This window comes from Rhinoderma darwinii, chromosome 3 (assembly GCF_050947455.1).
Source record: "Rhinoderma darwinii isolate aRhiDar2 chromosome 3, aRhiDar2.hap1, whole genome shotgun sequence".
NCBI classification, from domain to species: Eukaryota; Metazoa; Chordata; class Amphibia; order Anura; family Rhinodermatidae; genus Rhinoderma; species Rhinoderma darwinii.
This window is the reverse complement of record NC_134689.1, coordinates 168,394,020-168,419,862: the sequence shown is the minus strand read 5'-3', so window position 1 is coordinate 168,419,862 and position 25,843 is coordinate 168,394,020. Positions and strand designations below refer to the sequence as shown.

General features: G+C 41.6%; 1 long non-coding RNA gene across 1 annotated transcript; it reads right to left on the bottom strand.

Annotated features, from left to right (window-relative positions):
* Nucleotides 1-4,735: 4,735 nt before the first annotated feature.
* Nucleotides 4,736-25,491, bottom strand: LOC142749250 (uncharacterized). The gene is made up of 5 exons (XR_012882392.1): nt 25,104-25,491; nt 16,261-16,415; nt 16,100-16,184; nt 11,395-11,456; nt 4,736-5,465 (listed from the first exon to the last, which is right to left on the bottom strand). It is a non-coding gene; the product is annotated as an uncharacterized LOC142749250 (long non-coding RNA).
* Between the last annotated feature and the right edge of the window lie 352 nt (nt 25,492-25,843).

The window sequence follows — 25,843 nt, the reverse complement described above, 5'->3', positions numbered from 1 at the left end:
TGAGGTTGCTTTATCACATTGACCATGCTGCAGTTTTGGGAACAGCTCCCTCTAGTGCCCAGCACATGGAAATGTTATAAATTAGAATCTAATTTATAATATTTCCTGACTTGTGAAAAAATTAAAACAATGTGTAATCACTCAAATAATAATTGTTTAACTAAAAAAAATTCTAGCGACACATTCCCTTTAAAGCTAGAGTATATATTGTAGTATGCAGCACACTATACCATACAGAACTCTGTAGGGGAGAATTCTATAAATAATGATGGGCCACATCAGATTTTATAATAATTACATATGTGGTAATATCTAGATCTGAGACTGTGTTCATAAAACTATTTAGTACTAGATACTAGTATCTCTATATTGACATTCATATTAACTGTTTAGGTTCTATTCATATCTGCATCGAGGCTTCCTGTGCTGACGGATCCATTGACTTTAATGGGAGCAAACATGTTTTATTTTTATTTTTTTGTAGTGGTTAGAAAAACATAACAAACTATGCTGATTTGCGGGCCAAAGTCAATGGAAAATCGAAATCTATGCAAAATAAAAAAAATTACACTTTTTTTTTTTTAGGCACTACATCCTCATGATAGTTGACCAGCTCCAGACCAGGCTATATTCCCATGACCAGTCACAGATTTTTTTTTTTTTTTAGTACATTCGGGTTTACAAGCTATAAAGTTTTCCTCGTTTGTGATTTATAATAATTTGAGCGACTTTTTTTTGTTATACATGGCCTTTATTTTTATGCTATTTTATATGAGTATGTTTTTTTGGAAGGGCTCTGCAACAGCCTGTGGCTGTTCACGTCTGATTATATAAATCTGCTCAGTACTGCCACACCTTGTCTGAGTAAAGGCCCTTTTACATCGGCCAATTATCGGGCAAACGAGCGTTCACAAAACACTCGTTCTCGATAATTGCCCTGTGCAAATGAAATGCTCGTTCATTGGCTGATTGTATTGTTTTAAATGCCCAAAACATTATTGTTGTCGGCAGCACATCTCCCTGTGTAAACAGCGACATGTACTACCAACATGATAGAAATGTGTGGGAACGAGCAAACGGAGTAACGAGCGCTCGTCCCCATACTAGCTCCTTGTGAAAGTCTCGTGGCGCTCATACTCGATACTCAAGACGTTTGCAATATTTTGTTTCCTTTTTTTTACCGTTTGCATATCAATAACATGTCTATGGATCCTGGGATTTCCACAATTCCAAAACGTTTCCTTCTTGGTATTGCAATTTCAATATTGTAGTGTAGTTAGGCTCTTCTTACATCTGCGTTGTAACCAGGGCCGAACCGTCCATGAGGCGAGGGCCGCCACCCCCTACTGCACTAATTGTAAGTGCATCTATAGAACGCAGATAGAATTACATGCATAAGCGCTGAATGGCCGGGCACGGATCGTGCCCAACCATTCAGGGCCTTACAATGACGCTGATTAGCAGGGCAAAATGACTTGCCCCACCAATCAGCACCTTTCAATGACGCTAGTGGCGCAATGACCCTTCCGTTATTGAAAGGCGATGATTGACGGGGCAAGTCATTCTGCCCAGCCAGTGACGCAAGCGGCGCGATGACGTCATAGCGCTGCTTAAGTCGTTCAGCCCCAGCAAACCTGCTCAGAAGAGAACAGGTCTGCATTGTCACCGGACGGCGCGGGAACGGGATCAGGTGAGTATGTAAAGTTTTTTGTTTTTTTTATAATAAAACTGTGAGTGGCATTATCTTAAGGGGGGTTTCTATATGTGGGTATGTGGAGCACTATCTACAGGGGGAGCTATATGTAGGGCACTATCTACAGGGGTGGGCTATATGAGGGACACAATATATAGGGGGAGCTATATGTTTAGGCATTATCAACAGGGGTGGGCTATATGTGGTGCACTATCTATAGGGGGACCTATATGTAGGGCACTATCTACAGGGGTGGGCCATATGTGGGACTCTATATACAGGGGGAGCTACACTACCGTTCAAAAGTTTAGGGTCACTTAGAAATTTCCTTATTTTTGAAAGAAAAGCACAGTTTTTTTCAATGAAGATAACATTAAATTAATCAGAAATACACTCTATACATTGTTAATGTGCTAAATGACTATTCTAGCTGCAAATGTCTGGTTTTTAATGCAATATCTACATAGGTGTATAAAGGCCCATTTCCAGCAACCATCACTCCAGTGTTCTAATGGTACATTGTGTTTGCTAACTGTGTTAGAAAGCTAATGGATGATTAGAAAACACTTGAAAACCCTTGTGCATAAAACTGACCTTCCTTTGAGCTAGTTGAGAATCTGGAGCATTATATTTGTGGGTTCGATTAAACTCTCAAAATGGCTAGAAAAAGAGAGCTTTCATGTGAAACTCGACAGTCTATTCTTGTTCTTAGAAATGAAGGCTATTCCATGCGGGAAATTGCTAAGAAACTGAAGATTTCCTACAACGGTGTGTACTACTCCCTTCAGAGGACAGCACAAACAGGCTCTAACCAGAGTAGAAAGAGAAGTGGGAGGCCCCGCTGCACAACTGAGCAACAAGACAAGTACATTAGAGTCTCTAGTTTGAGAAATAGACACCTCACAGGTCCTCAACTGGCAGCTTCATTAAATAGTACCCGCAAAACACCAGTGTCAACGTCTACAGTGAAGAGGCGACTCCGGGATGCTGGCCTTCAGGGCAGAGTGGCAAAGAAAAAGCCATGTCTGAGACTGGTAATAAAAGGAAAAGATTAATATGGGCAAAAGCACACAGACATTGGACAGAGGAAGTTTGGAAAAAAGTGTTATGGACAGACGAATCGAAGTTTGAGGTGTTTGGATCACACAGAAGAACATTTGTGAGACGCAGAACAACTGAAAAGATGCTGGAAGAGTGCCTGACGCCCTGGTACATCCAGGAGGCACTGGTACATCCTGGTGCAGGGGGAGAAGTATGGAGCACGCTCACGCACTCCATATGCTGCGGTTGTCGGCTGAATTTTACAGCCTACACCAAGGACTAACAGCCAGGAGCAGCAATCGCACTGTTCCTGGCTGTTTGACCACTCAAATGCTGCGGTCAATCGCGACCGCATCTGAGGCATTGAAAAGGGGGGTTGCCCTCTCTGGCAGCTCATCGCCTCCCCGCAACGAGATCAGGGGGCGACGATAGTTGTTATGGCAGCCCAGGGGCCTTTTGAAGGCCCCCAGGGCTGCCTTCACTTTGCATCTTTTAAGCCCTGCCTGTGGAAGAACTTAACAGATGCCTGTAAAAATTAAGATATACTGCAATACATTAGTATTGCAGTATATTGAACCAGCGATCTAACGATACTTGGGGATATTGTGGTTGGCAGAGAGAAAATTAAGGGCATTCTGGCTGGCATGGATGTCATTGTAAGTGGCAAATGAGGAAGTGAGGCATTTTGGTTATAATGGGGATTTGTGGCCTGCATAGAGGCGTTAAAGGCTTGTGGTCAGAGAAGCATTGTGGCGAGCATAAGGTACATTGACAGCATTGCTGCAGAGATAAAGTACATTGTGGCTGGCATGGGGAAATTTTGACTGGGAAAGGGGATATAGCTGTTGTCATGTCTGCATTGTAGCTTGCATGGGGCACTGTGGGTGGTATGGAGGATTTATTTTTGGAAAGGGGGCATTGAGGGCATTCTTGCTGACATGAAGGGCAAGGTAACTGGCATAATATCATTGGGGTTGTCAAAAAAGGAATTGAAAGCACGGCGTCTGTCATGAAGCTCATTGTAGCTGTAATAAAGACATAGTGGCTGAGATAAGGAGCATATGTTGGCATTGTGGCTGCTGAAGTGGGTAATGGAGCTTACAGAATGTGTATGTAATTCGTCTTCAGTCTGACAGGGAGTGCTGATCACATCCAAAGGTGCAATGCGCTCAGCTGAGCACTTCTGCACCTTCGTTTCAGCAAAGGTGGAGGTCTCAGCACCCGGGTCCCCACTGATTCAAACTTTTGATATGTCTCTTTGTCATTTTAAACGTTTGATGAAAGCGTAGTTACTCTTTAAATATAACACTTTTTGAAGCTGACATGTACACAGTAAAGTATCTGCTGCCACTGACATGAAAAAAAGGAAACAAATAAGGCACATGTCACATTGTTGTTTGAAATAAATGTTGATTTCTATTTTTATTTAAACATACAGTAAAAGCATGAAAAGTATGAAAGTAAAATGTATTAACCTATTTATCATCAGAACACTACTCTCAATACAGTAAGAGAAAACAGTGTCTAAATTAATTAAAAAAACGAAAGAAAAAAAAACTCGCCCACAGTGCTACTACAAATTAGTTTCGGTACAAAGAAAGTGGTCTGGTTGCCCATAACAACCAATAATTTAGGTTGCTTTATGATTATAGGTAGAATTCTGATTATTGTAACTAACATTGTGACATCATCATGGGGCTTATAATTCCTAAGGCTGGGTTCACACGACCTATTTTCAGACGTAAACGAGGCGTATTATGCCTTGTTTTACGTCTGAAAATAGGGCTCCAATAGCTGCCTCGTTTCAGACGTAAAAGCTCCTCCTCGCATTATGCGAGGCGTCTTTGACGCTCGTAAATCTTGAGCTGCTCTTCATTGACTTCATTGAAGAATGGCTCAAATTACGTTGCAAAGAAGTGTCCTGCACTTCTTTGCCGAGGCAGTCATTTTACGCGTCGTCGTTTGACAGCTGTCAAACGACGACGCGTAAATGACAGGTCGTCTGCACAGTACGTCGGCAAACCCATTCAAATGAATGGGCAGATGTTTGCCGACGTATTGTAGCCCTATTTTCAGACGTAAAACGGGGCATAATACGCCTCGTTTACGTCTGAAAATAGGTCGTGTGAACCCAGCCTAACTAGCAGGAACTCCCCTGTGCCTATGATCCACGATATACGTTTTCTTCATGTAAGTACAATGTTTCTTTTTTAGGCCGTGTTCACACAAAGTTTTTTGGCGCTGACTTTGACGCGGAAACCGCATCGTTATCAGCGCCAAGAGGATACAAAACTGCCCTGTTTGATTTCAATGGGAGGCAGAGGCGTGTTGTTTTGCCTGGGCGGCTTATAGCCTCTCACGGGGAAAAAAAAGCAGCATGTCAAGGTTTCCGCCTCTGACCCCCCCATTGAAATCAATAAGAGCCAGAAAAACTCCACGGAGCTCGTTTGAGCATTTTTCAAGTCGTTTTTTTGTCCTTGCTTTACCTTCAATGGCCCAGGGCGAAAAACGCCACGAAAAATGCAGCAAAAATCGCAGGCAGGTCAAAGTCTGCCTCAAAATTCCTGAAGGAATACTGAGGCTCCTACCTGCAAAAAAACTCAGCAAAACTACACTGTGTGAATACACCCTAAGAAAACACAACACTCGGCAACCGTTTTATTTAGAAAAAAAAACATAGATCGAAGTAGTCCAGTGTATTTACCACGTAGTCCAAACGGTCGAGCAGAACCTGTAAAACAAAAAAAATAGTATAATAAGTTAGTAATATAAAAAATAAAAATCTTCTCACTTCCAGCAGACGTCTGTCTTCTCCCTGCACCGCAATATAAACTACAGGCCAATGAAAAATAATTTCCTTAGGGCATGTTCACATACCGCTCCAAAAAAAAAACGACGTGCAGTCGTGTCAAATACACTAGCGTTCGTTGTGAAGTGCCATTTAAAATACAGGTGTTTTTTACGTGTTTTCTGATACATTTTTACCTGTTTTTTGGTGCGTAATTAGGACTGCCATTGTCTATGAGAAAATTTGGCACATTTTACATGACAAAAAATTGACCCGACACTTTTTTTCTGCAACGCGTTTTTGTTAAAGCTGTTTGTATGTACTAACGGCACGCTTTCCCCTTGATGTAAATGGAAAGCTTAATCAAGTGTTTTTTGACACGCCTTTCAGGGGGCTTTTTGCACGTTTTTTGGCGCATAAGTATTACTCCCAATGACTATGGGACCATTTGACGCGCTTTTACGTGCTAAAGAATTTACGAGACGCTTTTTTGTCCACAACACGTTTTTTTAAAAACGCTTGCGGAAAAAAAAATCATGTTTTATGTACTAACGCCGCGCCTTCCCATTGATGTAAATGGTAAACTTAAAGGGTTATTCCCAAGTTCGCTCAAATTATTTTTTTTAGAAATTCTAAGCAGGAAATTAATTGAAAAAAATTTGCTGTTTAAAATTTTTAAAAATTCATTTCCTAAGTACCTTTTTTTTACACTTGATAACTCAGCAAGTGCTGGTTATCTTTTCTAAAAAGGGGCGTGAGCGGCTCGATGTCAATCAAGCCGCTCTGCTCTGCAGTGTGCGCGCTCCCGATGTTGCTAGATACTGTAGTTCTAGCAGCATCGGGAGAATGTTCGTCTCAAGCGGGCATGGTAAGCCTGATTGAGACGAACTTACCGTGAATGTCAACTACACTACACTACATTACACTACACTACACTACATTCACACCGTTTCGGCAAGCCACTTTTCCCTCCCCCACCCTGTCACTACATGTAATGTTTTGTACCCGCCGCACCACTGCTGCATCAGCACCCGGCGAACAACAAAAAATATATAAAAAAAATAAACTCACCTAAGACGTTCTAACGGCGCTCTGAACGGTCCCGTCACTTGCCATCTTCCTTCTTCTTGGCGCCGCTCGCATTCATAGTAAAAATGCGTTGTGGCGCAGATGACGTAATCATATCAGGCACACGTGATTACGTCATCTGCGCCCACGCTCTGTTATTGTGAATGGGAGCAGTAAGACGAAAAGTGACGGGACCGTTCAGCTCTTCGTGGGAACGTCTTAGGTGAGTTTATTTTTGTATGTATGTTGTCATGTATGTATGTATGTATGTATGTATGCATGTATGTGTATATGTGCATGTAGGTATGTTGCGATGTATGTATGTTGTCATGTGTATATGTGCATGCATGTTTGCATGTATGTATGTTGTCATGTATGTATGTTGTCATGTGTATATGTGCATGTATGTTTGCATGTATGTATGTTGTCATGTATGTATGTTGTCATGTTTGTATGTGTATATGTGCATGTATGTGTATATGTGCATTTATGTATGTTTTCATGTATGTATGTTTGCATGTATGTATGTATGTATGTTTGCATGTATGTTTTCATGTATGTATGTTTTCATGTATGTATGTTTGCATGTATGTATGTTTGCATGTATGTATGTTTGCATGTATGTATGTATGTATATATGTGCATGTTTGTATGTATGGTTGCATGCAAGTATGTATATTTGCATGTATGTTTGCATGTATGTATGTTTGCATGTGTATGTTTGCTTGTGTGTATGTTTGCTTGTATGTATGTTTTCATGTATGTATGTTGTCATGTTTGTATGTGTATATGTGCATGTATGTTTGCATGTATGTATGTTTGCATGTATGTTGTCATGTATGTATATATGTGCATGTTTGTATGTATGGTTGCTTGCAAGTATGTATGCTTGCATGTATGTATGTTTGCATGTATGTATGTTTGCATGTATGCATGCATATTTGTTATGTATCTATGCATGCTTGTATGTTTGCATGTATATATGTGCTTGCTTGTATATATGTATGCATGTATGTTTGTATATATGTATGTTTTCATGTGTGTGTGTGTGTGTGTGTGTGTGGGTATGTATGATAGTTTGCATGTATGTATATATATATGTGTGTATGTTTGCATGTATGTATATTTGCATGTATATATGTGCATGCTTGTATATATGTATGTTTGTATATATGTATGTATGTATGTATGTATGTTTGCATGTATGTATGTTTGTTGGTATAAATGTCTGTATGGCCATGTATGATACTGTCTGCTGGCGCCCTGTATCTAAGCCAACTTTGCGGCAGGCTTCTATACATGGTATAACAGTCAGTATCACACATGAAACTGAAACGAAGCCTACGACATTTTTTTTTTATATTTTTTTTTTACAGGTTTGGTGTTTGGACTACGTCGGTTTCGAGGACTACTTAGATTACACTTTTGTTTTCATCAATAAAATGGTTAATGAGGGTTGTGTTGGGGGTGCTTTATTTCAATAAAATATTTTATCTATATCTTTGTCTTTTCTTTTCAAGTTTTATTACTACCACTTTAGTAATGGCCGCTGTCTGAGTGACAAGGTCCATTACTAAGGGGAGGCTTAGTGTTAGCCGGTACAGAGGCTAACACTAAACACCATTATTACCCCGGTACCCACCACCACCAGGGGTGCCGGGAAGAGCTGGGTACGATCCAGTACCCGACCATCTGTTGTGATGGTCGGGCTCTGGGGCGGCCGCAGGCTGGTATTATGAGGCTGGGAAGGGCCAAAAACAGTGGACCTTCCCACCCTTGTAATGCTAGGCTGCTGCTGCTGTGTTGTATCTGGCTGGTTATAAAAATGGTGGGGACCCCACGTCATTTTTTTTTATTATTTATTTATTATTTTTATTAAAAAGACATGGGGTTCCACCCAATTTATCATAACCAGCCACAAACAACACAGTGTTATTAGCCTGGGAATGAACTAAACCAGTGGCCCCTCCCACCTGTGTAATGCCAGGCTGCTGCGGCCTTGTATATGGTTGGTTATTAAAAATGTGGGGGACCCATTGTCTATTGTTAAATTTAAAAAAAAAACGACGTGGGGGTCCTCCCCTTTTTTATAACCAGCCCAATACAACACAGCAGCGGCAGCCTAGCATTACAAGGGTGGGAAGGTCCACTGTTTTTGGCCCTTTGCATGTGTATGTTTGCTTGTGTGTATGTTTGCTTGTATGTATGTTTGCATGTATGTTGTCATGTTTGTATGTGTATATGTGCATGTATGTTTGCATGTATGTATGTTTGCATGTATGTTGTCATGTATGTATATATGTGCATGTTTGTATGTATGGTTGCTTGCAAGTATGTATGTTTGCATGTATGTATGTTTGCATGTATGCATGTTTGCTCAGGACGCAGAGGATGTCATTACGCATGCGCGGCCACCGCTAAATGTAAATAGCGGTGGCCGGGAACCTAGGCAATGAGCAGGATACAAAGAGGGACCGACCGCAACTTCAATCAAGGATATCAAGATAACTACATCGCTGGACGACGGACAGGTAATTAGAATTCTTCTTATTTTTACATGGGGGAGCTTTATAGCTCCATTTATCAACTTGGGAATAACCATTTAATGTGGTGCATGAAATGCGCCAAAAAACGTGCCAAATACACACCGTGTGAATCGGTCAACTCAAAAGTCATTCACCACAGGGTCTCCCTCTTGACTTTCATCATTCTTAGCCTTTTGGTGTGTCCTAGAGCTCTGCCAGCTGCCATTGTAAAAGCACTCCCAAAATGAGTGCTGGACAATGCTTAGCAATTTGAAGACACCTTTTCCTGGCTTGAAGCCAAAAATAGGGAGGGGGTAGTGAGTTTCCCTCCCACATTTACAGCGGCTGTAAGTCAGGCTGCTTTGCCTGATTCACATTGCTGTAATACTGGGAAGTGCTCCCTCTTGTGGCCAACATAGGAAAACACATTAAATTACTATTTCATTTTTAATACTTCCCACTTGTGGAAGAAAAAAAATTATAGCAAAAAAAACCAAACCATAAAAATAAGTAACTTACTAAAAAATTGTTTTTTTAATTCGCGACACATTCCCTTTAAGATGTTAGAGGCACCAGAGTTGTCTGGTATTCACTTATTTCCCTCCATTCACAGAAACATGCCTGAGTAACTGAATCAAAAAAAGGTATTTTTTTGAGAAATTAAGGAACTAGGTCTTATGTCTAACATCGCCTTTACAAGACCTATGCGGCCTCTCCTTCAAACAAGAAATCCTAGTGATCACCTCCTTTAGGGTATGTTCACACGGCCTATTTACGGACGTAATTCGGGCGTTTTTGCCCCGAATTACGTCTGAAAATAGCGCCTCAATAGCGCTGACAAACATCTGCTCATTGAAAGCAATGGGCAGACGTTTGTCTGTTCACACGAGGCGTATATTTACGCGCCGCTGTCAAATGACGGCGCGTAAATAGACGCCCGCGTCAAAGAAGTGACCTGTCACTTCTTTGGCCGTAATTGGAGCCGTTATTCATTGACTCCAATGAATAGCAGCGCTAATTACGGCCGTAATTGACGCGGCGTTCAAGCGCCTCCACATGCCGGTACGGCTGAAATTACGGGGATGTTTTCAGGCTGAAACATCCCCGTAATTTCAGCAGTAACGGACGCCCTCGTGTGAACATACCCTTATATTTCCTACTCTGCTGGTGGAGTTGAGGATTGGGTGTCAGTCACTATTTTAGAATCTCTCAGGTTTCTGCTCCAAAAAAAAAAAAAAAAAAGCACTAGGGCTATAACTATAACCCCTTTCCGACATTTGACGTACATTTACGTCATAGTCGAGGGGGGTTTATAGAGTGGGCGCATGGGTTGAGCCCGTTCCATACACCGTTGTCCTCAGCACTATGTCACAGCTGACACCTTGAACTAACAGCCGGTATCATACACCACGCACTAATATCCACCATCCTGGTCCTACAGGGCTCAATAGGACGACACTAACATTACAATAGATTGCAATACATAAGTATTGCAGTGCAATGTAGCAGAGATCTAACGATTATTTGTTGAAGTCCTCAAGTGGACTAAAAAAATAAAAGCCCTCACATAGCTCTATAGATGGAAAAATAAAAAAGTTATGGGTCCAAGAATATTGCTACACAAAAATCTTTTTTTTTTTATTATTATTATTTTTTATTTAACAAGTGTTTTTATTTTGTAAAAGTGGTTAAAGATAAAAAAAAAATGATATAAATTTAATATGGACCAGAATCGTATTGATCTGAAAAGGAAAAAACTAAAAATGGCTGCAGCAAGAATGGGGAAGTGCTCTATGCAACTACATTGGGAGTGGAAGTGTTAAGTCTGGAGTTGACAGAAGGTTAGGTGTTTGATATTGCACTTATACACAAGCAAAGCCTCTGACAATCTTGTGAGCGAAATAGGAAGTCCTAATATGTCCTCGTCTCTTCTATTTGAGAATATGATAGCCCTACAACACATGACGTGTTTAGAGAAAGTCAATGCCTTTATATTTGGAAAAAGGGTGATGAAGTATTGAACAGTTGAGTGGATATTTCAAGACAAAGTACCACTTTCTTGGGGGCATGCAAAAGATCATGAGTGGCAGCTGTTCTGCCAATGGAAGAAGGTCACAGATTTCAAAAATTTAGACGCTAGCTATTTCACGCCTCTTTGGTAGGAGTTAGAACAGATCTATACACTGGCATACATGAAATAGTGTTAGATTGGAGGAATTAAAAGCCTAAACAAAGTAAAATATTTTCAAGTTTCTCAACATATTCTATGCATATATTACCTGCCCTGTAAGTTCTATAGTTCCCGGTGATGAAGCATACTCCGCATGTGTTCATCCATTTCCTGTATAAGAGCACATATTAAAACATAATTTATATACACTACAGAAAAAGACCTCTTAGCATGGCGATATCACAATGTGTGTGATATCTGGTTTCCCATAGGACTGAAGGTAGAAAACTAAATCGAAAAATAACGGAAAACGAAATTCAGTGCAATTAACAGACGTCATCTTGTGCATTTCGGATACTTCAATTATTTTTTCCCCAGTTTCATCTGTATCTCCGTCCTCACTACAGCTATGGGGGCATTATGCTGTGTAGGGCAGTTATGGGGGGCATTATGCTGTGTGGAGGGTAGTTATGGGGGGGCATTATGCTGTGTGGAGGGCAGTTATGGGGGGCATTATGCTGTGTGGAGGGCAGTTATGGGGGGCATTATGCTGTGTGGAGGGCAGTCATGGGAGGCATTATACTGTGTGGAGGGCAGTTATGGGGGGCATTATGCTGTGTGGAGGGCAATTATCGTGGGCATTATGCTGTGTGAAGGGAAGTTATGGGGGGCATTAAACTGTGTGAAGGGCAATTATGGGGGGCATTATACTGTGTGAAGGGCAGTTACGGGGGCATTATACTGTGGGGAGCGCTGTGGGGCAATATACTGTATGGGGCAGTGTCGGGGGGGGGGATTATATACAGAAGTCAGCAGGCTCAGTGGATTAATGGCAATGGCGTAGCAAGCAAACAGGGGGTGTAGTATGTAAAAGGGGGTGTGGCCTAAATAATTGTTATCGAGTATACATGATCAATTAATAGTTTTGATCATAATCACCCAACCATAACTGAAGGTAAATGGTGGAATGAAACATTCAGGTCTGCTACATCTGTAGATTGTGCCTCTCAAATCAGAAGCTGGTCTGGTTTTGCCTTTCTTTGCTTGAATAAAGCTCCACGTAAAAGATAAAACGTTGCATTGAAGACATGGGTGAATAAAATCAACGCTGACCATTTATTGGAGTTCTTTATTTCTTCATTATTGTTTGACCTGTTGTGTAACATACATCTACCCTATTCAAAAATCGAGAACTCTGTAGTTCAAGCACAGATTCAAACTTGTTCTATAAGAAAGCCAATTGAACATTACGGTGTATGGAGTGTGAAAGAAAACACACACAAACATGGGGAGAGCATTAACCCCTTCAGGACACAGCCTGTTTTGGCCTTGTGGACACAGATGATTTTTTTCAAATCTGACGTGTCAATTTATGTGGTAAAAGCTCCGGAATGCTTTTGCCTATCCAAGCGATTCTGAGATTGTTTTCTCGTGACGTATTGTACTTTATGTTAGTGAAAAAATTTGGTCGATAAATTCAATATTTATTTGTGAAAAACTTTTTTTGCATTTGCTTGTAAAACAGATAGTAATACCACACAAAATAGTTACTAGTTAACATCCCCCATATGTCTATTTTATGTTTGCATCGGTTTTTTAATTTAATTTTATTTGATTTTTCTAGGACTTTACAAGGCTTAGAACTTTAGCAGCAATTTCTCATATTTTCAAGAAAATTTCTATAGGCCATTTTTTCAGGGACCAGTTCAGTTCTGAAGTGGCTTTGAGGGCCTTCTATATTAGAAAGTCCCCATAAATCACCCCATTTTGAAAACGGCACCCCTCAAGGTATTCAAAACCACATTCAGAAAGTATTTTAACCCTTTAGGCGTTTCACAGGAATTAAGGCAAAGTAGAGGTGAAATTCATTTGTAATAAAAAAAATAAATCTGTAACAGAAGGTTTTACTAGAGAAATGCAACGCAATATTTATTGGCCAGATTCTGCAGTTTTTAAAAATATCCAACATGTGGCCCTAGTGTTCTAATGGACTGAAACACAGGCCTCAGAAGCAAAGGAGCACCTAGTGGATTTTGGGGCCTCCTTTTTTTAGGAATATATTTTAGGAACCATGTCAGGTTTCAAGAGGTCTTGTGGTACTTAAACAGTTGAAACCCCCCAAAAGTGACCCCCATCTTGGAAACTACACCCCTCAAGGCATTTTTTTTAGGGGTATAGTTAGCATTTTGACCCCACAGTTTTTTTTGCAGAATTTAGTGGAATTAGTCTGTGAAGATGAAAATCACTTTTTTTTTTCTGTGGAAACATAGAATTTTTTTCATTTTTACAAGGAATAAAGGAGGAAAATCACCCCAACATTTGTAAAGCAATTTCTCCAGATTACGGCAATACCCCATATGTGGTCATAAACTGATGTTTGGACCCACAGCAGGGCTCAGGAGGGAGGGAGCGCCTTTTGGATTTTGGAGCGCAGGTTTTGCTGGATTGGTTTTCAGCGCCATGTCGTGTTTGCAAAGCCCTGGAGGGACCATAACAGTGGAAACGCCCCAAAAGTGACCCCATTTTGGAAACTACACCCCTCAAGGAATTTTTCTAGGGGTATAGTGAGCATTTTGATCCCACAGGATCTTTTTTAGAGCTAATGTCAACAAAAAAACGCGATTTTGGCGCTTTAAATTCTTTATTTCTTACAGCATTCACCGTGCACAAGAAATTAAGTTTTACTTTATTCTGCCGGTCGGTACAATTACGGCTATACCATATGTGTATAGTTTTTTTTACGTTTTGCAGCGTTTGCACAATAAAATAATTTATTTTCTGAGACATCCTATTCTGAGCCGTAACTTTTTTATTCTTTCATCAAAAAAGCTGTGGGAGGTCTTGTTTTTTGCGGGACGGGTTGTCGTTTTTATTGGTACTATTTTGGGGTAAATGCGACTTTTTGATCACTTTTTATTCTATATCTTGGGATGAGTTGTGACCAAAAAATAGCGATGCTGATATAGTTTTCCGTTTATTTTGTTTGCGGCGTTCACCGTGCGGAAAAAAGAACATTATAGTTTCATAGTTTGGGTCGTTATGAACACGGTAATACCAAAAATGTGTACTTTTGTTAACGTTTTCATTTTTTCCCTATAAGAAATGGCTTATTATAGGAAAACAAAAACTTTTATTTTTACACTTTTATAAAACATTTTTATTAACTTTTTTTTTACTTTTTACACTTTCTTTTTTTTACCTGCAGCTCTGATCGCTGCTAGAATACATCACACTACCTAGGTAATGTAACGTATTCCAACTGTCAGTGTGACGTCAGTCACTCTGACAGTAAGTCTACGAGGACCAGCCAGAGGCTGGTCCCCATAGGCTTCCATACATGGCAGACCCGGAGGTCGTTGCCTGGCCTCCGGATGCCATCACAAGCATCAGCAGCCCCCACAAATGCATGGGGGCTGCTGATGCGCTACAAACCCCCTAAATGTGATTGCAATCGAGTACCACATTTATCGGGTTAATTGCCGAAATCAGCGGCGATGAGCCGCTGATCGGCAACACTGGAGTGTCAGCTGTCGGGGACAGCTGATCTCCCAGTTCCCGATGCACACCTTGTCGCCGACAGTGTGCATCGGGAACGACAAAGTGACTTCCTGTCACTCTGACAGGGAGACTATCAGGACCAGTCGAAGGTTGGTCCTGATGGGCTTCCATCCATGGCAGACACGGAAGCCATTGTTTGGTTCCGTTTGCCATGCTCAAAAATGATCGTTTTTCAAAATAAAAACCACTGCTGTTATCTACATTACAGCGCCAATCAGATTATGTAGGAGATAGGACACTTATAATCTGGTGACAGAGCCTCCTTAACTAGATATAAAGTGTTGTTGATAAGGGGTTCCCACAAACCACAGTACAGTTGTCGGTGCTGTTTTTTGGTCACCTCCACTTCCAAAAATGGAATTAAAAGCGATCAAAAAGAAGCGTGTGTCCCAAAATTGTACCAATAAAAACATCTCCAGTGACGAAAAAATAAAAAAGCTATGGCTCTAGTAAGGTGCGGATGAAAAACGTCCTGATGTGCAGGCCAGAGCCGAACTTTCCTTCAGCTTCAATAAGTGGTTAACAAGGCGCTAATGTTGGACCACAAAGAGGATGGCCAAAGCACATCTGCTGAAAGTGAGGGCGCCCATGTATACTAGAGCAACACTTTACCCAGAAAAGTTTTCTAAACTACAAAGGGGGAAAGGTCCCAAAAAAGCTGCAGAGTGTGTTCGAACCAAAATGGGAATAAGAATGAACACCATCTATCAGTTCGACAGTGGCCTGTGCTTAAAGGATTGCTCGGCCCAGCTTACCTATGCCCCCACATAATAAACTGAAAGACCGATAAAACCCCAAGCACTTCTGCTCTACAGGGTGCTCCAACTGCATTTTACGTCCACATCTATGGTATTGCCATAGCCGGGAGAACTTGTTTGGCAATTTATGGGGTGTGTTTTTCCAGTGGCACAAGCTGGGTGCAATATATTTCGCAATATATACTGCGCAATATAAACTGAAACGGCATATTGGTGGAAAAATTGCAATTTTCCCTTTGCATTGTCTGCTGTGCACTAAAGGCTCAATATACCCCTTGATAAATGCCTTTAGGGGTGTTGCTTCCAAAAAGGGGTCACTTCTCTGGGTTTTTTTTTATTATTTCATATTAAAATCTCTGCAATTGTAAACCATTGCTGTGTAATTTCCAAATTTAGTTCTCTTTGACTCCTGAGCCCAGTTGTAGGTCCAGGCAAAATATAAGGGCCACATGTGGGGTGTTTCTAAAGCGTTTTTATTAGCGATGTGCATTATTTTACCTTTTTGGAACTGTATACAATTTCGCACAAGATGCATTTTCGTTCCTGCGCCATTGTGTTTGCTTAATGAAAATTCAAGCCATATCTGTCAAGATAAAAATAAAGAAAAATTTAGCAATGACGACCCAGGACAACAAGCACCCCAGATTATAGTCTATTACCATCGTTTTAACATTTGCAGTGATCATTCAGGATGGGCGAGGGCAGCTCTCGAATTGCGATTTTTCAGGAGAATCGCAGCTTTTCCTCTGCAAAAACCACAACATCTGCTATTTGTTGCGGGTTTTACCGCTGCATTAATTTGAATGGAAAGAACCTGCAACAAAAAAAGCAGCGGTTACACAAATACAACTGACATGCTGCGGATTAAAAAAAAAATGCACTGCAGGTCAATTTCTGAGTGCTTTTTACGCTTATCATTTACGCAGTGTGTGGATGAGATTTGTTCAAATCTTATCCACACTGCTGCTACTGTATTACGCGGCGTATTTTCGCAACTAAAAATGTTGCGCAAAATCCGCAGTATTTATGCAGCGTGTAAACTTACCCTTACCCCTTCAGGACTGAGCCTGTTTTGGCCTTCAGGACGAAGCCGATTTTTCAAATCTGACATGTGTCCCTTTATGTGGTAATAACTCCGGAATGCTTTTGCCTATCCAAGTAATTCTGAGACTGTTTTCTCGTGACATATTGTACTTTATGTTAGGGAAAAAATTTGGTCGATAAATTCAATATTTATTTGTAAAAAACACCAAGATTTGAAGAAAATTTGCAAAAATGAGCATTTTTCTAAATTTAAATGTATCTGCTTGTAAAACAGATAGTAATACCACACAAAATAGTCACTAGTTAACATTTCCCATATGACTACTTTAGTTTGGCATTGTTTTTTTAACATTCTTTTATTTTTCTAGGACGTTACAAGACTTAGAACTTTAGCAGCGATTTCTCATATTTTCAAGAAAATTTCAAAAGGCGATTTTTACAAGGACCAGTTCAGTTCTGAAGTGGCTTTGAGGGCCTTATATATTAGAAAGTCCCCATAAATCACCCCATTTTGAAAACCGCACCCCTCAAAGTATTCAAAACAGCATTCAGAAAGTGTTTTAACCCTTTAGGCGTTTCACAGGAATTAAAGCAAAGTAGAGGTGAAATGTACAAATTTCATTATTTTTTTACAAAATTCATTTGTAATACATTCTTTTCTATACCACAGAAGGTTTTACCCGAGTGCGCTAATTTACTGAAATACAGGCCTCAGAAGCAAAGGAGCACCTAGTGGATTTTGGGGCCTCCTTTTTTTTAGCATATATTTTAGGTACCATGTCAGGTTTGAAGAGGTCTTGTGGGGCCAAAACAATAAAGACCCCACAAAAGTGACCTCATTTTGGAAACTACACCCCTCAGGGAATATATCTAGGGGTATAGTTAGCATTTTGAACCCACAGTTTTTTTGCTAAATTTATTTGAATTAGTATGTGAAGATGAAAATCTACTTTTTTTCTGAAAAAACTTAGACATTTTTAGTTTTTTCAAGGAATAAAAGAGAAAAAACACCCCAACATATGTAAAGCAATTTCTCCCGATTATAGCTATACCCCATATGTGGTAATAAACTGCTGTTTGGACCCACAGCAGGACTCAGAAGGGAAGGAGCACCATTTGGATTTTGAAATTCGGAATTTGCTGGAATAGTTTTCAGTGCCATGTCGCGTTTGAAATGCACTGGAGGGAAGAAAATAGTGGAAACCCCCGGAAAGTGACCCAATTTTGGAAACTACACCCCTCAAGGAATTTTTCTAGGGGTAAAGTTAGCATTTTGACCCCACAGTTGTTTTGCTGAATTCATTGGAATTATTCTGTAAAGGTAAAAATCAACTTTTTTTCTGAAAAAAGGTAGCCATTTTTAATTTTAACAAGGAATAAAGGAGAAAAAGCACCCCAACATTTGTAAAACAATTTCTCCCGATTACGGAAATATGCCATATGTGGTAATAAACTGCTGTTTGGACCCACAGCAGGGCTTAGAAGGGAAGGAGCGCTATTTGTCTTTTGGAGCTCAAATTTAGCTGAAATGGTTTTTGGGTGCCATGTCGCATTTGCAAAGCCCCTGAGGCCAAAACAGTGGAAGTCCCCCAAAAGTGGAAATTACACCACTTAAAGAATCTATCTATGGATATAGTGGGCATTTAGACCCCACAAGTCTTTTGCAGGATTTATTAGAATTAGGCCGTGAAAATGAATATCGACATTTCTTCAACTAAAATGTTGCATTTTTTTCAATTTCACAAAGGATAAAAGGGTGAAAAAGCTGCCCAACATTTGTAAAGCAATTTCTCCCGAGTACGGCAATACCCCATGTGTGGTCATAAATGGTTTTTCATTAGAAAGTAATTAACCCTTTCTGGACTGATCCATTTTTTTCTTTTCCTTTTTAGTTTTTTCCTCCCCGCGTTCCAAGAGCCACATCTTTTTTATTTTTCAGTCAATAGCGTGGTATGAGGGCTTATTTATTGAGGGACGAGCGGTCGTTTTTATTGGTACCATTTTTTGGTATATACAACTTTTTGAGCACTTTTTATTACATTTTTAGGTAGAGCCAAGGTGACCAAAAAACAGTGATTTTGCCTTTTTAAATGCTTTATTTTTCACGTGAGACGCTCCATACATCACCCCCCACACTACGACATGCTATGTTGTGGTGCGCAAAGGGGTTAATGTGCAGCGGATGGTGCGGAGTGGAAATTACAATTTTCCACTCATATGCCATTTTAGTGCACTACATGTTATGCCCAGTTTGTGCCACTGAAGACAAATACCTCATAAAATATTAACCGGTTTCTCCTGGGTATGGCGATGCCATATCTGTGGACGTAAACTGGTGTTTAGGCACGCTGCAGGGCTCAGAAGGGAGGGAGCGGCATTTGGCTTTTGGGGCGCAGATGTAGCTTGGTAGTGGTTCTGTTTGGGGTTTTACTGGTGTTTCAGCTTATAATGTGGGGGCATATGTTATCTGTGCGGGGTACATCAGGGTATAATAAGAGGGTATAATAATGCAGTAAATAAATAATAATCCACAGATATGTGGCCGGTGTCGCACTGATAAATGGCGCCCAATCTTATCCGCTTTTGGAACACTCTGCACATTTTGCATCACCATATTCTGAGAGCCAGAACAGTTTTATTTTTTCTCCACCGGAGCTGCGTGAGGGTTTATTCGTTGCGGGACAATCTTTAGTTTTCATTGGCACCATTTCGGGGTACCAGAAATTTTTTTGATCACGTTTTATTCCATTTTTTGGCAAGCAAGGTGACCAAAAACCATCAATTCTGACAATGTTTTTTATGGCGTTCACCCTGGGCTATAAATTACCATCATATTTTATACTGCGGGTCGGTACGATTACGGCGATACCAGATGTATATAATTTTTTTATGTTTTGCAGCGTTTGTGCAATAAAATCACTTATTTATAAAATAAATTATTTTCTGTGTCACCATATTCTGAGAGCGATAACTTTTTTATTTTTCAGTCAAAAACGCGGTGTAAGGGCTTGTTTTTTGCGGGACGGGTTTTAGTTTGTATTGGTACCATTTTGGCGTAAATGCGACTTTTTGATCACTTTTTATTGTATATTTTGGGAGGGTTAGTAACCAAAAAATTGTGATTCGGGCAGTTTTCCGTTTATTTTTTTCGCGGTGTTCACCGTGCGGGAAAAATAATATTACAGTTTTATAGTTGGGGTCGTTACGAACGCGGTGATACCAAATATGTGCACTTTTTTTAACATGTTAATTTTTTTACTATAATAAAAGGCATTCTTTGTTTATGTCACTTCTAACTTTTATTTTTACACTTTTTAAAAACATTTTTATTATCTTTTTTTTTTACTGTTTTTACTTGTCCCACTAGGGGACACTTACACTTGCAGCTCTGATCACTGCTGGAACACATTACACTACACACATAGTGTAATGTGTTCTAACTGTCATTGTGACGTGACAGTCACACTGACAGGAAGCACCGGAGGACCGGCCGGTGGCTGATCCTCCGAGGCTTCCGTACATGGCAACCCGGAGGTCATTGTCTGGCCTCTGTTTGCCGTGAGAAGGATCGCCAGCCCCCGCAAATACATGTGGGGGGCTTCCGATCCGCTGTAAACCTCTTCAATGTGGTGATCGCAATCGACCACCGCATCGAAAGGGTTAATTGCCGATTTCATCGGCGACAGGCCGCTGATCGGCGACGGGGAGAGCAGGTTCAGACACCCTGCACAGTTAACCGCCACTGCGGTGTAGCGCCGCGCGGCGGTTAACTGTCAAAGCACTGACGTTACTGAACGTCAAGGTGCGCGAAGTTACTACACACATTGACGTGCATTAACGTCAAGGTGCGGGAAGGGGTTAAAATGTTCCCTTCAACAATATTGTGCAGCACTTCCTGATTAATATACATGTATATTATACTCTAGTAGTTTGTTTTTTCCCGTTCACAAGATGCAGTACGGTCCGATCAGTGTCTATACTGCATCTGCGCTCTGTCTCCTTTATGTTGCCATATTCTAAGAGCCATAACTTTTTTATTTTTCCATCAAGAAAGCCGTGTGACGGCTTGTTTTTTGCGTAACGAACTGTCGTTTTGATCAGTACCATCAAAAAAAATTTTGATTCTGGTATGGTTTATTATTATTTTCTCTTACGGCGTTCACCACGTGTGATAAATAACTAAATGCTTTTGTAGTTCAGGCAGTTACGGACGCGGCGATACCAATTATGTATAGTTTATTTATTTATTTTTTTGTAAAAACTCTTTTTATTAAAGTAGACAAAAAGGCAGTATCAAACATTTACATACATAAGAAAGAGACATCAATTATGCATAGTACATTAGCACTGTTTGCCAGTGAACACTCACATCTTATTATAACATGACATTTCACATACCATGACCGGTTATTAATGTATAGCAGCAATATTTCCAATATGCATGACTACTTATTTCCAGAACATACATTTGAACAAATAAACCACTGTGATCGCAGCTCAGGCAGATTCTCATGTCTCAAGTAACAAAATTACTGCGTTACAATATTTATTATTATTTTTTAATAATAAAAGGACTGATAAGGGAAATAGTGGGATTTTGACTTTTATACTTTTTTTTTTTTCCCACTGAGGCCCTGATCTCAATTCAAACACACTGCACTTTGTGCGTAGTGCAGTCTATTAGAGCTGTCAGCTGCTCACTGACAGCAAGCATAGCGGGTCCTGACTTTGTCAGGACCCACTAGGCTTACATAGATGGCATATTCGGAGGCCATTGTTAGGTCTCCGGTTGCCGCCGCGACCATGTCGTGGGACGTCGATGGTGTTTTAACCTCTAAGAAGCCGCAATCGTTATTGAACGCGGCTTTCAAGGGGTTAATCGTCAGTGACCACCGCGATCGGTCCATGCACACTGAGATGTGACAGTCTGCTGTCGGAAACAGCAGGTATCACAGCTCAAACACGTGCCGGGGAAAAATGGTGCTGTCTTAACTCAGGTCAGTAACATTACTGAGCTGAGCGCGAACGATGCGCTCAGCCCGACGTAATAGTCGCTGAGCGGGAAGGGGTTAATCAGTTGTGGAAAATCTACAGTGTTTACGCTACGTGTGTGGACTTACACTGAGGCCTTATTCACACGAAGGTGTCCGTTTTGCATGCGCAAGAAATGCTGCGTTTTGCTCGTGCAAAAGGCCAGTGTGGAATCAGCATATGGTATGTGGCTGCGTGATTTTCGCGCAGCCGGCATCATTATGACACTGTTTTTATGTTTACAAACAGAAAAGCACGAGGTGCTTTTCTGTTTTCATTCATTGTTTTTACTACTGTAGCGCTCATCATGCGCGGCACCCGGAAGTGCTTCCGTGTGCCGTGTGCGATTTGCACACACCCATTGACTTCAATGGGTGCGTGCTGCTCGAAACCCCGGCAAGTATAGGACATGTCGTGAGTTTCACGCAGCGCACATACGCTGCGTGAAATTCACTGAAAGTCTGAACTGCCCCATTCTCTAACATAGTTGCGTGCGACGCGCGTGACTTCCACTCGCGTCGCATGGACGTAATACACGTTTGTGTGAATAAGGCCTTAGGCTACATTCACACGACAGTGAAAAACGTTTTCAGAACCATGATGTTCCATTGGTGTATTCACTCTGCCGTTTTTTTAACGACCCGTGAATGTTGGCTGTCAAAAAAATAGCACGTCCTATTTTTGCCCGTTTTCACGGCCAGACGGCTCCCATAGAAGTCAATGTATCAGTTTTTACCTGCCGTTTTTCAGGAAACAATCCTTGTAACGGCCGGTAAAAACTGATCCTGGCCGAGGACTCCCCGCACACAGTGCTACTTTGAGCACTGAGCCCAGGGAAGCCCTTGATATTACTGTCCATAAGGACAGTAAAGTCAGGGCTTTCAACAATGGAATCCCCAGCTAGAGCATCACAAGATCTCTGGCCGGGGACTTTAGTCTTGTAGATAGCTCCCCTCCATGTAGATCGCACTCCCCTGCCTGAAGATAGCAAACCCTGCCATCCCCATAGATAGCGCCACTGTAGCATCCTGTAGGAGCGGAATCCCCGGCAGCCAAACTCCGCTCTGGCAGGGGATTCCGCTCCTGGAGTAGCCCCCGGCGTCACTATCCATATATGGATAGTGACGTCAAGGGGTTATTCCTGGAGCGGAATCTCCGGCCCACTCTGGCAGGGGATTCTGCTCTCCTGCCGTCACTGTCCAAATATGGACAGAGACGTCAGGGGCTCCATCTATGAGGAATCCCCGGTCAGAGGGATTCCGCTCCTACAGTGGCTATCTGCAGGAGAGGTGCTATCTACAAGGGGGCGGTGCTATATGGGGGGTGTGGCACTATCTACATGGGCACTAACTACAGGGGACACTCGCACTATCTACATGGGCACTGTGGTACTATGTGGGCAATATGGCACTATATACAATGGGTACAGTTGCACTATGTTGGCACTGGCACTTTATATGTGGGCACTATGGCACTAGCTATACTGGGCACTGTGGTACTATCTACAGTGGTACTATGTGAGCATTATCTACAGTGGACATTGTGGCACTATCTATCGGGACATTGCGGCACTATCTACACGGGCACAGTGGTGTTTTCAGGGGGTTGGGACAAAAAACCTGACAAATGAAATCCATCCATTTTTTTAATAGCCATGAAAAACTGATGGCAAATGGTTATTAAAAACGGATAGATGGACTGGAAATGGATTAAAATTTAAAGATACACGGATGCAAAATGGCCATGAAAAACTGACAGTTGATCAGTTTTTAATGGGCATTTTTTTTCACTGTCGTCTTAACGTAGCCTTGGTCAACAAGTTTCGTCAGGCAACGTTTGAAATGTTTCTTTTTCTTTCTTTAAATAAAAATGTGTATCAGTGTGTTTGGTGCAAATTACTAATTAGTTTTTATTCATATTTTTACTTTTTGGAGATACAGCTGCTTTGTATCCTCTATACAGAGCAGCTGTATCGTGCACGGAGACCTGAATCCCTCAAGTCAGAAGGACTGATCGGTTCAGTGACAGCGGGTCCTGCGTGTCATGGACACACAGGTGCACAGCTCCAAACAGTTAGGGTCCGTTCACACATTGCGTAAATACTGTGGCTTTTCCACAACGGAATTCGTTGCGGACAGTCTGTAGCAAATACAGTAGCAGCAAAACGGATGAGATAAAACAAATTTCATCCACACGCTGCGTAAATACTGAGCGGAAAGAACGCTCAGAAATTGACCTGTGGTGTGGAACTTTATTCCGCAGCATGTCAATTGTATTTGCGTAAACTCTGCTTATTTGTTGCGGGTTTTCCCCATTGAATTCAATAGGGAGGTAAAACCCACAACAAATAGCAGTTGCTGCATTTTCTTGCGGCGGCTTCGCAGCGATCCTGCCGCAAAAAACACAACTTAGAAAAAAAGAAACTCATACTTACCCAGAAGTCCGTATTCCTCCCTCCAGCGCGGCCTCCTGGGATGATGTTTCTTCCCATGTGACTGCTGCAGCCAATCACAGGCTGTAGCGGCGGTCAAATGGGAAGAAACATCATCCTAGGAGGTCAGCCTGTATGACCTCAGAGGGCCGGTTTCCTGGGACGACACTTCATCCCATGTGACCGCCGTTGCAACCAATCACAGGCTGAAACAGTCTCCTGGGATGAAACGTCCTGACAGCATGCCATGGCTGCAGTTTTCTGCAGCGGACATTGCGGGCGAAAAACTGCACCACAATTTGGTGCGCTTTTTCGCCCGTTATTCCCTGCGGCGCACAGAGTGGATATGCTGTGTGCTTTTACACAGCGTATCCGCCCCATGTGTATCTGCATCAGAGATGGATTTTCTAAATATTCCAGCACCTGTGTGTCCATCACATGACCATAGACAGAATTATATCCACTGGAAGAAAAGAATGACTGTTCCTACTGGATAACAAGCAGATATTTTGAAAACTGTGAAGAATACAGAAAGCATATTGGAAAATTTTATAGCTTTTTAATACAAAAAAACATTATTTGCTGAAACCGGACAAATCCTTTAAGGAGATCTCAGAAGACATGTGGGACACTTAGCCTTAGAGGGACTCGAAATGTAAGAAGACAAGTAGGATTCACAGCATTATAGGAGTAGAAAAAGGCAACAAGACTGACAAGAACCTGCAGCTTGATGGTGACAAGAGGACAACAGTATGGAGGCGACAACAAACATATGATGAGCCAAGAAAATAGGTGGGGGATAATCTGGAGGGGGGGGGGCAGTCTGGAGGAGGGGGACTCAGAGATCATAGCGAAGCAGTCCATGGCGGCTCTGTGACCTATTTCTCATGTGTGAAACAGCCGAGACGTGCCTGGAGCAATACATAAAGTTCCTCCCAGCTGACATGAGTATATACAGGGAATATAACAGCGCCAGTATTCTCACACATGACGTACAGCAGCGTCTGCATTCCCACACATGACGTATAGCTGCGCTCATCGGAAACCAAAACGTCCACGCAGATGTTCCGCTATCCTTAGGGTTACACGCCTGCCAGCCCTGCACGATTTCACCGACAAATCAGCGACTTCCGTTTCCGGTCAGAGTGGAACATGGCGTCGTACCTGACACTGTTACCATGGTAACTACACTCTTCAGGCATATAAACATTCACACGAGGGTCACCCTCATGTTATATGACGACACGAGCTCGGATTATTCGTCAAATTATCGTATTTACAAGACCGACTCTGTAATGAAGTGTTGTGGCGCAGTGCGCTGTAGCTGAGGTTTATTTTTATCGGGACACCAGAAATTGCTGCGGCTCTGCCCCGCTTATGTCCCAGGCCACTTTGCGCGTAACAAGTGGCGGGAATTTTGTGCAGACACGATCACACGTTACAAGATCTGCTGCATGTGGGAATGTGAGGACACCAGAGCCGAGCACCCCTGTGTACATATGTATAACACCACATATCACTGCCACCCTCAGGAAAACGCTGAACTTCTTCCAAGGCATTATATTAGGCCATGCCTCAGGAGCGCCTTTAGGGTATGTTCACAAGATAGACTAAAAATGTCTGAAAATACGTAGCTGTTTTTAAGGGATAAGGGTATGTTCACACGCAGTGTTTTCAGACGTAATTCGGGCGTTTTACACCTCGAATTACGCCTGAAAAAACGGCTCCATTACGCC